The following is a 13,918-nucleotide window of genomic DNA, read 5'->3' on the forward strand; positions in this document are numbered from 1 at the left end:
ACATCAAATTAAAAACTACTTAGATCAGCTAGAGAAGCATTCCAGCAAGTTAGGAAAAAATGAAAGCAAAACAAAAATGGTGTTAATGGGGACTACTGAGTAATAATGCATTAGTTCAGAGCATTGATATGAAGATTAAAGTGGATAATAGTGGCAATTTCTGCTTAGATGGAAAAAACTGGAAACATTTTTTTTAATGTGTGAATTATTACATTGACTTCCTATTTCTAGTCTCACATGTAAAGAGCTTAGACATCATCAACAAGAAGAATAAAGCTAAACAAACTGAAAATCAATAACTACTTTTAGATCTTATAGAGAATTTAGGTCACAGGGCAAACTTATGTCCCTAAAATTGGAGAGATCAGCAAATACAGAAAACCACAGCTCACTTGCAGAAGTCCACGAGCAGAAGCCTGTTGCTGGAACCAGGAGTGGGTAAAACATAAACTGTAACTGAGGAATTGCTGGAGGCTTAATGTGGATAAGTTTGAGAGTTAAAAATCTCTTCAGTTTTATCTCTAGGAACCCCTCCAGGTTCTCAGAGTGAAGCCAGAAGAAAAATCCTCTTGCTTCTGACAGGAGGGGTAGGTGGTTGGGGTGAGCAGTAGAATCCCTTTGAAATACCCTAGAGCTCTCTGTTACCTTAACAAAAGCCTTGACCTCAAGGAAAAGTATTTTTGCACTAGTTTTTGGCACTCTGGGTTTTACCAGAGCCTAAGCATCCTTGGAGAAGGTAAATACTCAACTCCAGTCCCCTTTAGCCTCCCACGTAGAAGAAAGGAAAAGCTTTCTAAAAGACTAAGACATTCTGGAAAAGGCAAAGCTATATATAGAAACAGTAAAAAGATTGTATTTTTGAGATATTCAGGTGAAAGGAGGGGCGATGAATAGGTAACAGCAAAGCAGATTTTTAGGATAGTGAAATTATTTCTGTAATATACTGTAATGGCAGATATATATGTGTGTATATAACACTAAATATATATTTTCTATAAATATAAAATTTTTCTAAAGTTTAAAATTTATTAATTAAAAAAATAACTTACATGGTAAAATCTCATGAAGCTCTATCTTTAAAATAGATGCAATTTGTTATATGTAATTTACACTTATATGTTGATTTTTAAAATTAGTATTATAAAATACTAAAAGCACACTTAACCAAAAAACAACAACAAAAAGCCGGGACGCCTGGGTGGCTCAGCAGTTGTGTGACTGCCTTCAGCCCAGGGCATGATCCTGGAGTTCTGGGATCAAGTCCCACGTCAGGCTCCCTGCATGGAGCCTGCTTCTCCCTCTGCCTGTGTCTCTGCCTCTCTCTTTCTGTGTCTCTCATGAGTAAATAAATAACATCTTTAAAAAAAAAGAGCTGTAACATAACATTGGAAATGTGAAAATGTTGATGAAAATAATTGAAGAAAATGTAGCTCTATGGAGAAATATATTATGTTTATAGATAAGATAACTCAATATTGTTAACATATAAGTTATCCTTGGGTTGATCTCTTGTTTCAGTGCAATTGTATTGTAACCATCCCAGGATATTTTTTTGTTTTAGAAATAGACAAGCTGATTCAAAAATCTGTGTGCAAATGCAAAAGAATTGCAAATGTTTGTGTTATAATATCCAAACAACACTGAGTAATTAAAAAAGCACACACACATACACAGAGAACTTCAAGACTTAGTATAATGTAACTGCAATCAGGACAGAAGGATAATGACCTAAAGATAAACAAATAAGATCAATAGAACAGAAGAGAGAACTAAGAAATAATTTCTCAACTGTATGTTCAATTAATTCTCAATAAAGTTGTTAAAGCAGTCCATTGGAAGAATGAAAACCTTTTGAGTAAATCATGTTGAAATACTTAGAGCTGTAAATAAAAAATAGATAAACTTCAACCCTACAATACACAAAAATTAATTTTAGGTGGATCATAGACCTTAGCACTAAAAATAAATCTCTAAGCTCCTAAAATAGAAGAAGACAATATCATCACAACTTGGAAGTATGCGATGGTTCTGTAAAGAACACAAAAATAAGATAATAAATAAGCACCCATAGATGAGAGAAAATATTGACAAGTGTATGTCTTTTTTTTTTAAGATTTTATTTATTTATTCATGAGAGATACAGAGAGAGAGAGGCAGAGAGACACAGGCAGAGGGAGAAGCAGGCTCCGTGCAGGGAGCTGGACGTGGGACTCGATACCGGGTCTCCAGGATCACGCCCTGGGCCGAAGGCAGGCGCTAAACTGCTGAGCCACCCAGGGATCCCCGACAAGTGTATGTCTTATGTAGGAGTAGAATTCAGAACAGATAGATGATATAGATAGATGATAGATAGATGATGATACAAAGATATATCTCCTAGAACTCAGATAAAAAAAAAGTAACAACCTAAATTTCAAAAATGCATAAAAAATTGAATAGTATTTCGCAAAAGAAGATAAACAAAGTCGTGAAATGGTCTAAATATTATTAGTCATTATAGAAACTACGACATTCATCAGAGTTTCAAACACAAACAAAATTCTGACAACACTAAATGTTGACAAAGATGCATAATAACCAGACCACTTCTTCATTGTTTAGGGGACTATAAAACATTCTGGAAAAACTCTGTCAATTTGTTTTTATAAACCTAAACTTACCTACCCTATGAGATAGCAGTTTCACTTATAGATATTTACCTAAAAGACGGAGAAGCATATGGCCATTAGAAGACTTTTACAAAAATGCTTATAACAGCTTTATGTCTGAAGAGCTGAAAACCGGAAACAGCCCAGGTACTTAGTATAGGAGAAGAGAGAAATGCACTGCTATACATTAATGCACTTGAATATCACTCAGCAAGAAAAAAGAAACAAAGCATGCATTCACAAAACAATATAGACGAATCTCAAAAATATTATACTAGTGAAAAAAGTTTTAGTTAAACAAGTACTGTATGATTTTATTTGTATGAATTTGGAGAATAGGGTGAAGTATCATGAATTCTAGTTAATGATAGGGATGTTGGAGTGCTTACGAATAAAGGGCACAGATAGCGGTAACTTTGAAATGTTTATAAAAGATGAATTTACGGAGGACTGGACAGTTGGATAAGCATCTGAGGAAGCAACCATAACAAAATGTTAACAGTAGAATCTAGGAGGTGGATGCCTGGGTGTTTAATGAATAATACTTTCAACTTTTCAGTATGCTTGAGAATTTTCATAATGAAATAATGGGAAAAATATAGGGAGCCAAGAAGCTAACCCATGCAAATATGGACACTTGACTTATAGCAACGGTTACATTGCAGAGCAATCTTTTTTTCAAAAAATGGTACTGGGTCAATTGGATGTCATAAAGAGGAAATGACCCACAATTCATACCGTATGCAGAAAATCAACTCGATGAGTATTGTGGATCTAAATTTGAAATTTAAAATAATGAACCTAGAAGATAACATAGAAGAATATCAACATGATCTCAGCGGCAGTAAAGGTAAAGATCTCATCGTGGTTACCTTAGTAGCCAGATATCCAACTTGATAACCATCAAAAACAGAAACATGCAACCACTTGGATGAATCTCACAAATAAAATATTGAGTGAAAGCCCAGCACAGAAGAATCCACACAGTATGTTTGAATAGGTATAGATACATATTGATGTATTGATGTAGACATTGGCTTAAGAAGGCTTCAAAACTTTTTACTTTTTTAGAGATTTTATTTATTTACTCATGAGAGAGAGAGAGAGCCAGAGACAGGCTCCATGCAGGGAGCCCAACATGGGACTGATCCCGGGACTCCAGGATCAGGCTCTGGGCTGAAGGCAGATGCTAAATCCCTGAGCCACCCAGGGATCCCCACTTCAAAACTTTCTTATGGTGATTAGGACTCATGTTGAACTGGTAAGATTATAATAAAACCTCAGATATGTTTCCCACAAAATAGGAAACTAAGAAACTACTTACATTTGTGGCCAGAAGGGGTAGCGTTGGGAGGGCAGAGGGTGGCTAGGGGAATTTTAGCAATGTTCTGTATTTGACCTGGATGCTGTTTGGTTATGACTCAATGAACTCTGAATATTTGTTCACTTCTCTGTCTGTTGCTGATTTTTGTGATTTAAAAAAAAAAACGTTTTGAAAGAATAACGTTGAAAAAAAAAAGGCATAGTTGATACGAAGTATTTAGCATACTGCTTAACTGCACAATCTCTGAGAGACATTGTTTGGGTTCAAATCTTAGTTTCTGCACTTTTGCTGTGAGGTTTGGAGCAAGTTACTTTAACCGCTTTCGACTTTAATTTCCTATTTGAACAAAGGGGACTGTAATTCTACCTACATTCTAGTTTGAGGTTTAAATGAGCTAATCCACGTAGAAGTGATTAAAATCATTCTGGCACATGGGGGTTATTCGATGTTAACATTGCCATCTTCCGATCACCATCGCAGCATCGGAAGTGCAGACGAAGGAAAACAGCTGGGAAATAAATTTGACTAAATAGGAAATTTGAAAGCTTGTAAGAGGAGGCTCAGAGCTTTGTGCTTTATTCTGTGACAATGTAGCACTTAAAAAATAATGACACTATTTTGAGATATTATGCTGATAATTTTATAGATAAGCTGAAATTTAAAGGAATTCATTGCCATGCCCCTAATAGTCGCACAAGTAACTAAAGAACAGAAATTGAAATGCCTCAGAAAGCCTAATCTGGCAGGAAGGTATAAAATGGATTCAAAGGGGAAAAATCAGCAGGCAAGAGGGCAAATTAGGGCACTTTCAATAGTCCATCTAAACAAATAAGGATTGTGGTAGTCGGAAGAGAAAATTGAGGATGGATGAAAATCAACAGGATTTGCAAAGAGATTGAGTGTGTCAGCAAGGGATGAATCAGAGGAGTCACTGCTTCTTAGGGCTGGGAGCCTGCAAGAATGGTGGTGCCATAAACAAAAATAGGGATCACAGAAGGAGTGGCAGGTTTGCACTGGGAGATGAAAAATCTAACGCAGGCAAAGTATAATCATGGGGTCTGTTAGTGCACTCACCGTAAGAATAAGGAAAGTTTATTGAAGATTGCACTACACAAGGCTGTGCTTAACAACGTAAGCTCAAAGGATCTGCTACGCAACTCCCAGGGCAGGAGGAGAGGGAGGGAGATGCTGCGGGTTGGAGTGCAGCGGATGACAGAGGAAAGCTGCAACCAAAGGTTTGACCTGAGCATTTGGTGAACTTGCTCAAGGTGAGCCCTTTGGCAACTTAGACTCTCCTTGAAACCCATGCAAAAGAAAAGGAAGAAATGGTTCCTGGCAGGTTGGAAAGAAATCCATGGCAATTGTTGCCTGTGATGTATCCTGTCAGAACTCGCTGAGCCCAGGCCAGGCTTTCTAGAGCCTGGATTCTGTATAGGGTGGTATGGACCTGGCTCCCAACCTGCAAGACGGAAGCTGAAAGATTTGTCCAGGAACAAAGCTGGAGTCAAGCTAAGCTGTGAGGCGAGACCAGGTGCAAGGCAATGAGAACGCTAAATCACCCAGGCAAGAGCAGGCAGGTTGGAAGCAGGGACAGAAGTGAAAGAAGCAGCATGGGGAGACATTCCATGATGGTCTAGGGTTTCAGACAGTGTCTTTTTATAGGGAGCCTCAGGACTTGGCTATGGCTGATAAAGTAGTTTGTTACAGGAATGGAGCCTATTCAGACACAGCAAAAACGGGCAGAGAATTCCAGAGTGGTAGAGCACAGATGAAGGTGAGCAGAAAACCAAAACCAGACAAAACAAAAAAGGAAAAAGGAGGGCGGCTTACATTGTTCTCGAACCAAACAGGAACACAAAAAGCACCTTAGTAAATCTTTTCCCCAACTCTCAACTTGCTATTTTCCTTCTAACCACTTTATAAATCCCAATGCTTTTTTAAATTTTTTTTAAAAGAAGGCCTATCTGAAAATCCTATCTCTTACAAATGACATACTTTCCCACAGAGCTCTTTCTCCAAGATTTGAAAGCTGGCATACGCCTGTGAAGAGGGAAGTTTGGGCTGCCTCTGCCCATATCATGTGTATCTCATAGATAACAGAGGACTTTTGACTCCCTGGCTGCCAATCTTCCATCTTCATCTGCACCAAATTCACAATGATAAGAAGAAAGGAAAGCAATTTAATTCTCGATGGTACTTCATATAGAGGCTGTAAAACATCATTTCTGCTTTATACCAAGTAAGCTGTAATAACATAGGAACACTGCAAATTGTCAGTTGGATGGTAAAAATGGTGGAAGGAAAGCTTTACAGAATAAATCTGGGTAATAAGGGAAAAAATGTATATGCTACAGTGGGTTTTCATCAAGGATTCCAAAAACACCCACTTATCCTCTGCAAAGAACTTGTTACAGCTCATTTTCTATCTGTGTATGTAACTCCGTCCTAAGATGAGCATCTGTCAAGCCTGGAAAGCATAACATTTATAATATTGTTTTCATTCTTGACTGAACACATAAAAAGCACAAAATCTAGTTAGAAGAATGGCATATGTGCTTGTGGTTTTCTCAAAGTCTTTGTCGCAGGCTCCCACACACCCCCCTATTTACAGGCTACTGGTGGCTTTTGCTTACAGGGTTATGACAGAAGTAAAACGAATCATCGGAATATTTTTCCAGGTGGTTCCAAGAGGGCCTGCAAATGAAAGGTGTCATCTAGCTCTGTATAATCTTCATATTTTCACTTTTAAGAGGCTCATCATCATCTTATCAGAAGCTGCTGTTTTAGGGTCGTTTTTTTTTTTTTTTTTTTCCAATCCGGAGCTGGGAATTCCAAAGACTGATGAGATAAATTTCCCAGTATCCTTGCCAAATTTCTACTCTGTGGTGGTTTGACTCCAATTTGGGGAGGGTGCCACCCGCTAAGCTGTTCACCTTCTCTGGCCCTAGCTGAGATCATCCACTCCATGACCCATCACCATTCCTTAACTCCATGCCAAGACCCCATAACCATTATGATCCCCGTATTTGGCTTCGAGAGAAATGTATTCCTCTTCTAAGGCAGGTTATTCATCCTTGTGTTATAATCCTCAAGAAAGATATATTTCTAGACAATCTGTTGATTTAGTTGGAAGCAGATGGAGAGAAGAGAGAAAGAACACTGGTAGCCTTCAGGAACATTTTCTCACTCCCGAAATGTTACTTGAAGTCTTTATCAGTTACAACTTCCCCTCTTTGAGTGTCCTTCCCTAGCACCTGACCAAACATTTGACCCATCAGAGTTAGTACTGTGGAGTATTGCTGTCAAAGTGCACAGATTTGTAGTCCAAAAAACTTGACTCCGGATACCCCATCACTTTTCAGTGGTGTGATTTTGAACACATTGTCTCATTTTTCTCAGCCTATTCCTTCATTTGAAAAATAGTGATTAAAAATACCTATCCGGAAGAATTGTATGAGAATAAAATGTGCTAAAATATGTGAAGTACTTCCTTCAATGTTGCGTGAAATAATGGTCCCTAAAGACATATTTACGGTATGATGATAGTTATTTAACAATACTTTGCTGATGTACTAAATAATTACGGCCTGAGATCAGAAATGTTGGAAGTATAGCAGCAGTCAGGTACAGGAATGATTCTGTAACTCCCACCTATTCAGCATACACTTATAAAATGTGGTATTTTTCTCACATGGATTTCCTGCAGGGGCTCCTCCAGGGTTCCATTTTATTTTCCTTTGCCATAATTCAGGGCCATGAGGAAAAGATACCAGGAGAGAAAAGCATTATTCTCCTGCAGAGAAGCAGCTCAAAATCTGTCTCATCCTATTAGGATATGTAAAGCTGTTTCCTGATAGTGATACTCATATGCTTTCCTATAATATGCCCTGTACATTCTATATGCTATTCTGATTTTATCGAGGTAATTTAAAAAGAGTTGTATGTAATCCTCAAAGCTCTTTTCAGAGCAGTGCTTTGTATAAATAGTCAGTTATCGCTTTTCTTATTTTGTCACTTCATTTTGGGTGGGCTGCTTTTTCCTAGAGCAGTGTTTCTCAGTCTTGGTTATACATTAAAATCACTGGAGATTTTTTAAATACCATGGCCTAGCTGTATCCTAACCAGAGTAAGCCATGACCTCTGGAGGTGAGGTACATGCTTAGATATGCTATAAAATACCTCCCCTCCCTGGAGATTCTACTGTGAAGGCAGGGTAGAAAATCACTATTCTAAAGGGAATCAACATATTTTTCCTGGGCTAACAGCTAACCTAACTAGCCACATTAGCTTAACCAATCACTTTAAGTGACACTTTATTTATTTATTTTTTTAAATAATACCATTTCTTTTTTTTTTAATTTTTATTTATTTATGATAGTCACACAGAGAGAGAGAGAGGCAGAGACACAGGCAGAGGGAGAAGCAGGCTCCATGCACCGGGAGCCTGACGTGGGATTCGATCCCGGGTCTCCAGGATCGCGCCCTGGGCCAAAGGCAGGCGCCAAACCGCTGCGCCACCCAGGGATCCCCTTAAGTGACACTTTAAATGAACAACCTAAAGGTGGTGAGAGAGGCATTTTACCTAATGAAAAAGCAAAAAGAGCCAAAGAAAATACAGTTATGAGATATTGGACAACCTATAATAAATAAGCAATTGACTACTTTGGTTCAGTGGAAAAATCACGGAGTCTGAAAATCTGGGTTCAAGTCCAGTCTTATATTAAAAAAAAAAAGATCAGATTATAGACACTATTTTATGCTCTGGGTACACAGCAGTGAATAAGGCTATTAAGGTATTGCACTCACAGAAATAGCTAGACCAAAAAGAATAACAATAACCTTCCTCTACCCAAAAGCAAAATATTTTAGATTGTGATAAATAAAGCTAAAAATTAATAATGGGACATTGGTAAGTTGGCTAGACAGTGAAAGTAATAGGAGGTACAGAGGTAGTTGGCGTCCCCAGAGAGTGGCTACTTGAGGATGTGTTTGGTTGAAATCCAAATGATGACCTGAACACAGGCAAACTTCAGGTGAGAACTCCAAGCAAAGAGAAAATTGAGTACAAAGATACAAGGGCAGGAATAAGCTAGAAGTGTTAAAGTTACAGAAAAAGGTTACTATATATCTGTAAGATAGGGACAGTGTGTGAGTGATAAAGGATTTCAGTATATCTCACTCCAGACAGTCCCCACCTGATCTCATTTAAGTATTTCCCTAATGTCACCCCATCAGGGACAGACGCAGAAAGGCTTTTCTTGACCATCCTATTTTAAACAAACATCCAACTGTACACACACACACACACACACACACACACACACACACAGTCTTTCCTTTTAGTTGTTCCTTTCCAACCAATACGTCAGTTCCACATGAGCAAATACATGATGGATCTTTTGGAGCATATGAAAGGTGAAAAATATTTTTTGAGTGAATGAGTGGGTAAAAGAGAGAGGCAGAAATCAGATTATACATGGATATTCAGCTCATGGCAAGGGATTTGGATGTCACTGGAGCATCCTAAACAAGGAAGTGCTGTGGTCTAAGGCATAATTTTAAAAGACCCTTCTGGTTTCTGTGGAGAGAAATGGTCAATACGGAGATAGGAGTAGAAGCTGAGCATTAAGACCTCCCTATTGTTGTCCGGATGAGAACAATGATGTCCTGGGAAGTAGCATAGCAGATCTGAGGATGAAGTCAGGTAGACTGTTTAGGTATTGGTGAAGTTCCAAATGTGTAGTAGATATGCAACAGGAAAAGTTGTGTAAATAGATGAAGGTCAGTGGAGAAGTTGGGGCTTGAAATATAAATGTGGGCTGTATTATATTTTAGATGGTATGTAAGTTATGTGACTTGTGAAATCATCCAGGGATGTAAGTTATGTGACTTGTGAAATCATCCAGGGAGAGAATTTAGATAAAGTACAAAGAGAGGGCCTAGTGTCATGACCTGGTGGAAATCCTTCATTTGGAGGCAGGTGAAGAAGGACCAGCCACACTGAGGAGTCATTGTTGGGATAGGAGAAAAATCAGAAGATTCTGGAATTATTAGAATTATTAAAGAAATATTTCAAGAAGACGGGCATGCTCAGCTGTGTTGAGTAATGCTAGACGAAGAAATAAGATGAGGATGGAGACCTGACCCATGGCTTCGCAAGATGTTGATATGAGGCCATCATAATCAAATCCAATTGAGTAGAAACACCTGAATCAAGTATACTGAAGAAGAATGAGGAGGTCGGTAATCTTGGGAAAGATTTTGAGCCTCTGTTTCCTATTTTCTGAACTGGAAGTAGCAACATAGCAGATGCTTTACTGACTTTACACAGTTATGTATGTTAAAGTCTCTCTCCACAGTCTTAACATATATGCAAAATATTTACTATTATTGTTGTTATTATTCTGTGGCAGAAGAATACTGTCATTCAGATGACATAATAAGTTGAGACAAACCAGAGTAAAACAGATGTTATACTTGACATTGTATTAATCTCTAAAAAATAGCTTTTAGTCATTATAAAATAAATATCCAATGGTTTAGATATTTCCTTCTTTCTTTTATATCTATCTTTTTATTTTTATTTAAGTTTATTTTAGTTTATTTTATTTATTTATGATAGACACACAGTGAGAGAGAGAGAGAGAGGCAGAGACATAGGCAGAGGGAGAAGCAGGCTCCATGCACCGGCAGCCCGACGTGGGATTTGATCCTGGGTCTCCAGGATCGCGCCCTGGGCCAAAGGCAGGCGCTAAACTGCTGTACCACCCAGGGATCCCCTATATCTATCTTTTTAAATCATTATTTGCCCATGTCATCCAAAGTGTCTAAGAGCATAGTAGTAGGTTCCAATGAGTTAGTTTCTCCACCTCTAAAATGTCATGTGAGATGAAGTGCTTCTGAGTCACAACAACAACAAAAAGAAAATATCATCCCCCAAAGCTCCCCAACTTCTGGAGTGAGAAGTATGACATGATTACTAATGAACAGGAACTGGTTGTGGGAAATGGCCGCCTAAATGTGTTTTTCCAGGGAATTAGAAGAGATTTTCCAGAGCAACGGTTCCCTACCTTGGCTACACATTGATATTACCTGGGAGTTTTGACAAATACTGATGCCTGGGTCTCACTCCCAGAGATTCTGATTTAATTGGACTGTGGTGCAGCCTGGACACTAGAATTTTTAAAAGGTCTTCACTTGATTCTAATGTACAGTCAAGACCAAGAATCACTGGAGTAGAGGCAAAGAATTACAAGCACAACGCAGCCCAAAGAGGACATTCTCCTATCAAGGCAATGCAATAAATCCTCAGGTACAGCTCAGGCTCTTTTCACCTTGACTTTGTTGCCCTACATTGTGTCATTTCTTTTTTAGAGAGCACTAAATTCTGTTACTCCTTAAAGGGAATAGTAACTGAAAAAGAATGATTAAAGGAATGATCAATGCATAGCATTTATAGGAAAAAAAAGGAAAGAAAAATCCAAAGTTGGCTTTTAATATAACCATTCCCTTTGCTGGGCGAGTAATAACAGCTCAAGGGAGAATGGACAAAACTCTACACTGATAGCTTTAACTTATTAATGTGAAAGTTATTTCCTTAAATTCCCCAGTGGTGATTTTTAAAGCGCCTTTTTCATTCACTTTACCAGAGGCTGCTCGTATTTAATCTGAGGTTACAGTGCTTTCAACATTTAATTCAAAAAGGAAGTACATTTTTAAAATTTTTCTCTAATTATATTCCCTTCACTAAACATGGAAAGGTATGTCTGGCGCACTAATTTCCATGAGTAATGGAACATTTTTTTCAACTCCAATAGGGTTAAGGTTTTACAGCTAAGTTTTCCACTGTGCTTGAATTTTTAATTAATATAATGGATCAAAAAAAATCAATGTGTTTTCAATTTATATTTATATGCATCATTTGAATATTTGGTTTAAAATGTGAAGAAAGAAGACATTGGAAAGTATATAAAAGGCTCAATATTTTGAACCATTGGAGGATGGGATAGCCTAAATTAATAAAGTGTCTAAAGTACAGACTGATTTAAAGGAAATGCAGTCAGACATTCACAATCATTCAGTATCTGGCTAAAATGAATAGATACAGTAGCCCTAGCTAATATTTACATACTGCTAATTATATTCTCTCCACATATAATGACTATACAAGCACTAATACATAAAACCCTTGTATGAATCCTCTGAGATAGGTGCTTGTGTATCCATTTCACAAATGAGAAAACAGAGGGACAGAGAGGTTAATAATATATCCAAATCCCACAGCTATTAAGATTCAGAGCTAAGATTCCTACTCAGGCTGTGGGGCTAGAAAGTCTACATCTTAGCCACTCTTATTTTGTGTTAAAGAGTACACAGTGCATAGAAGCAGTCACATACCAACTCACCAACTAAGGTTCACTCTGTTCAAAATGCAGTCTTCTGTACTATAAAAGATGGAGATTACCTGAGCCACAAACATTTTGATCTCATTGTATATTTGACAAAAGTTCACAATAATAAAGCAGATGTGTCATACAGGGAGACTGGCTGCCAACTCTAAGCGGAGTCCTATATTACGGCAGTATTGTGAAGTTGTCACCACATAGGCTTGGGTTCTTAATTTTACACATTAGAGTAAATCTGTATTAGAGTTGATCAAGCTATTGGGGACTGATTTATTAAACAAAGTTCCAGCAGGACAATGTATTCATTGTGTATTAGGGGCTATATTTACCTTTTGAAAGATTGCAATATTCGTGTCTTCCGCTTAGGGAATCTTCAATACTCCTTGGAAACTAAATCCAGCTTATGGGTTTCTTGTTGAACATGGACTCAGTGCAAAGGAAACTGAATGATACTTTCCAAAATAAGAATCTTTTTAAATATAACACAAGCCATTTTTACTATAGAGAAATGAAATACACTAAAATATACCTCACCAAAAAAACCCTACTATCCAAAATATCTTTGGTAAACATTTGAAGGTAAACATTTTTTTTTCTATACTAAAGAAAAACAGCTGATACCACATATTTTAAGGATGGCTATAAATTGATTTTTACCTGAAAATATAATTAAACATGCTCACTAGTAGTAATTAGAAGTAAATTAGATAATTTATATATATATATAATTATATAGCTATGTATAATTATAGTTACATATTATAATTACATAACTTTGTCTATAAAAGTAATGCAAAAGTAACACATACTCATTATTAAAATATAGGAACTACAGAGAAATATAAAGAAGACAAAAATTCCTTATAACCCTAAAACTGATTCCACAAATATTGACTGTGCACCTACTATGCTTTTAGCACTGGGCCACCAGCAGTGCAGAAGGCACTCACAGAGACGTCAGAAAAAGTGAATGTTCAGTTAGCATATGGTATGATATGCCATCATGATGTAATCATAGAATACATGTGAACACCGAAAAAGAGAGCCTAACTCAGAATGCTTTCTGATTCAGCAACATCCAAGCTCAGACCCAAGGGCAAAACAGAAACTGATAGAGGCAAACCTAACTTACTTAAACACACTTAGGCAGGTACCTTGAAAACAATCTGGCAGTTTCTCAAAAGGTTAAGGATGGAGTTATTATGTGAGTTATCAGTTCCACTCCTAGGTATATTCCCAAGGGGGAAAAAAAATATATATATATATATATACCTGTAAAAAGTTGCACAAGAATGTTCATCAGCAGTATTATTCATAGACGCCAAAGAGTGGAAACACAAAAATGTTGATCAACTGGAGAATGGAAATATAGAATGTGGTCTATCTACACAATAGAATATTATTTGCCTGTAGAAATCAATGAAGTACTGATATGTGCTACAATACAGATGCACATTGAAAGCATTGTAATAAGTGAAAGAAGCTAGTTACAAATGATCACATATCAGATGACACCATTTATATAATAAAATCTCCATAAT

At 37.3% G+C, this 13,918-nt stretch overlaps 1 pseudogene; it reads left to right on the forward strand.

Annotated features, from left to right (window-relative positions):
- The first annotated feature begins 3,368 nt into the window (after positions 1-3,368).
- Positions 3,369-13,918, forward strand: part of LOC112912774 (thymocyte nuclear protein 1 pseudogene) — a 59,861-nt pseudogene continuing 49,311 nt past the window's right edge.

This window comes from Vulpes vulpes, unplaced genomic scaffold, assembly GCF_048418805.1.
Source record: "Vulpes vulpes isolate BD-2025 unplaced genomic scaffold, VulVul3 Bu000000627, whole genome shotgun sequence".
Classification (NCBI taxonomy): Eukaryota; Metazoa; Chordata; class Mammalia; order Carnivora; family Canidae; genus Vulpes; species Vulpes vulpes.